Source organism: Euprymna scolopes, chromosome 45 (assembly GCF_053919585.1).
Source record: "Euprymna scolopes isolate OS-2025 chromosome 45, ASM5391958v1, whole genome shotgun sequence".
NCBI lineage: Eukaryota > Metazoa > Mollusca > Cephalopoda > Sepiida > Sepiolidae > Euprymna > Euprymna scolopes.
The window spans coordinates 11,908,791-11,912,007 of NC_136526.1; the positions used below are offsets into that span (position 1 = coordinate 11,908,791).

Below are 3,217 nucleotides of genomic sequence, written 5' to 3' on the forward strand. Positions count from 1 at the left end.
ATTCCTGATGAACCGCCCCCTTAAGTAGACACTTTATCAAATCTCAACACTAACGTACTGTACATGCAAAAACACTTATCCTTGAGTGACTTCCGGGCCTTTATAAGTGGTGACCACCTTGTAAAAAAAAAGAAAGTAAACAGGAAGTATACCGATATACGATAACAAATAAAGATATAATTATTTTCATTTAATTACAAATCAAGGTTGTAAGAGTTTGTATCGAAAGATTAATAAGTAACGTTACTTGCGTTTAGGCCTCAATATCCTTTGAGAGTTCGAACGCGGCCTGGCTGTCGCCAGAACCGCGAAGTTGTTGCCGTCACATCTGCATTGTCCTCTAGAGAAAAGAGGAAGAAAGATAAAACAAGGCCGATAGCCATTAGTCGCGTGCTCTCGTGTAATGAATGAATGCGTGAATGTAGGATTGACATGCAATTCTTAAAGATAAACTAAAATGACCGAAAAATTGGGCTGAAATGACTTAAATAAATAAGAAGTAAATGACTTAGAATGACTTTAATGAACTTAAGGATGAATTGAATGACCTTAAGAAAGTGGGGGATCATTTTACATTAAATTAATATAGAAAAGTGATACACCACTTTATATCACAATAAGTACAGCACGTAGTAAGAATAGATACTACACTTTGATCTTGGCCAAAAGGCTAAGAAAAGGGTATTTATTTGCTCCCCCACTGAGCAAATTAGGCACAAGGCCGATTTTTAATGTGAGGAGTAAAAGGGAAATGGAGACCAGCTCCCCGGGAAGTAGGAGAGCGTGATAGTGGCAATTGGTATGAAGGGTTGCCCCTACATTGTCCAAGGTCTTATATGTGGGGCTGCCCACACATATGGTCTTTGCTTGCAGTCTCTGCCAGAACAAATACTACACATTGATCTTGGCCAAAAGGCCAAGAAACGCGGTATTTATTTGCTCCCCCACCGAGCAAATTAGGCACAAGGCCGATTTTTAATGTGAGCAGTGAAGGGAAAATGGGGACCAACTCCCTGCGGAATAGCGGAGGTGGATAGTGACAATTGGTATGAAGGGTTTCCCCTACATTGCCCAAGGTCTTATATGTGGGGCTGCCCCCACATATGGTCTTGAATATGGACCAATTCGCTTCACTACAGAAAGAGATGTTTTCACATTTTCTTTTCTTAAAATATAAAAAATCTGCTTGTAAGTCATTTTGGACTGCAATTCGGTTTTTTATATTCTTGCCAAGATGCGGTCTTACCATTTTTAGGATTATTTTTTTCACTTATTATTATATGCTATGATAACAATGATCTGCAAAATAGAAATTTTCAATTAAAATTAACAAGAATTCATGGAAAAATATTGAAAAATCGATTTCTTCCTTCTTTCACTCTTGGCCCATTATATTTGCTCATGATTGTATACAATCTCATGAAGAATTCTTGTTAAAATTATTTATTACAAAAAACGGAAATCCATAATAATTAAACGACAGTCACTCGGATGTAAGCGTGACACACGAAATAAATTATACACGTGCTATCTTATTAATATATAGATAAATAATATAGATTATATAAAACCGATTTATTTAATTTACATTTAATTTAATTTATTTTAAATTTTTATATGATTTTTTTTAAATTTTCTACCTCGCAACGCCTGGTATGTATAGCCAGTATTTTATATTTATAGATGTGTCCGCGAATCCCTACATGAGGCTCTGGTAGTCAGTAAGTTAGTAGGTCGATCCGTTTGTTTGTCACGTTTCCATTTGGTCTGTCTGTCACCATTGGGTTTTTAATAACGTCTAAATTGGACGCCTCTTAGAGATAGCCGTTTTTCCTCCTGTGTCTCCTACGCGAAAATGTCTAAGTCGTTGCAGACAGCAAATGTTGCCTCCTCTGCCGGTTTTTCTTAGTTAGGAAAAGAATGGCTGCCAGCTATTTACGTCTTCGCTAGAAATGTTCAAATGTCAAATGTCTACCGAGTTAAGACGTCTGTCTCCTCATCATTATATGAATCCGAAGATTCTATTGTTGACTTTTCCCATATATTTTTTTTTAGATACTTGTGTGGAATTTGAACCAGACGTAACTCGCCGTCCGTTCGGCTTTTCTCGGAACGTGACGTCATGCGCTTTTTTTTTTTTTTTTTTTTTACACAGTGATCACCACTTATCAAGGCCCGGAAGCCACTCAGGGATAAGGGCTATTGCAAGTACATTACGTTAGTGAGGAGATTTGCTGAAGTGTTTACTTAAGGGGGCGGTTCATTAGGAATTTGTTAACATTGGACTTGAAGACATCCAAGTTGTAGTCCGGAGTTCTACAGGCGTGCAGTTCTAAGAAAGAAGCTTTGTTCATGGAATCCGCGTTTTGATTTAGGCACAGATATAGAGTGGGGGAAATTTTTCACAGTGGATTCAGCTAGACGGGTGTTTTTCGTGAAAGATTGGCGAGGGGGGACCAGAGATTGGAGTTCATACGAGCACCTGCCATGGAAATAACGATAAAACAAGGACAGGCTCGCAACGTCTCTTCTGTGGGAGAGAGGTTGCAGGGTAGAGAAAAGGGCATCCCCCACTAAGCCACGAAGTCTATTTTGTACTCTGTCAAGGCAGGATAGGCTGTTTTTAGCAGCTCCTGCCCAGATATGGCAACAGTATTCCATCCTTGGACGTACTTGGCTTTTATATAGATAGAGAATTGCATCAGTAGTGAGATATCTTCTGGAGCGTGAGAATGCACGAATGTTCATAAAAAAAAGAATTAAAAGCCAAACTTCATGGAATAAAAATAGGAGGCATTTCTTTTGGAACACCTCCTGTATATTTGTAATTAATATTATTTTATCAGAAAGTTTGATTGAAATATTTTGGTTGATATAAAGCAATGTTCACTGAAAGAATGTCTTTTTATTTGTTTTTTTTTCATTTACGACTAAGCAAAATTTTGTTAATTTTTTTATCCCAAAAATTACAAAAGGGAGCCATTAAGTCAACTGAGAAAATAAATTCTACCACCTGCAACAATTTGGTCAATAATATGCGAACCCCCCCCCGAATAAAAGCAGTTATAAAGGCAAAAGAAGGACATGCCAAATATTAATTGTTGTTAAAATAGATTTATTAATGTTTACTTCACTATTCTTCACTTTTAAATATATATGTTTGAATTATAATTTCGATTTTTCATTGGTGCTCCATAATTTTGACCAAGGCTGTATG

The 3,217-nt window shown here is 37.1% G+C and overlaps 1 pseudogene; it reads right to left on the reverse strand.

Moving 5' to 3' along the window:
* Nucleotides 1–559: 559 nt before the first annotated feature.
* Nucleotides 560–683, reverse strand: LOC145269937 (U2 spliceosomal RNA; annotated as a pseudogene).
* Nucleotides 684–3,217: the final 2,534 nt, after the last annotated feature.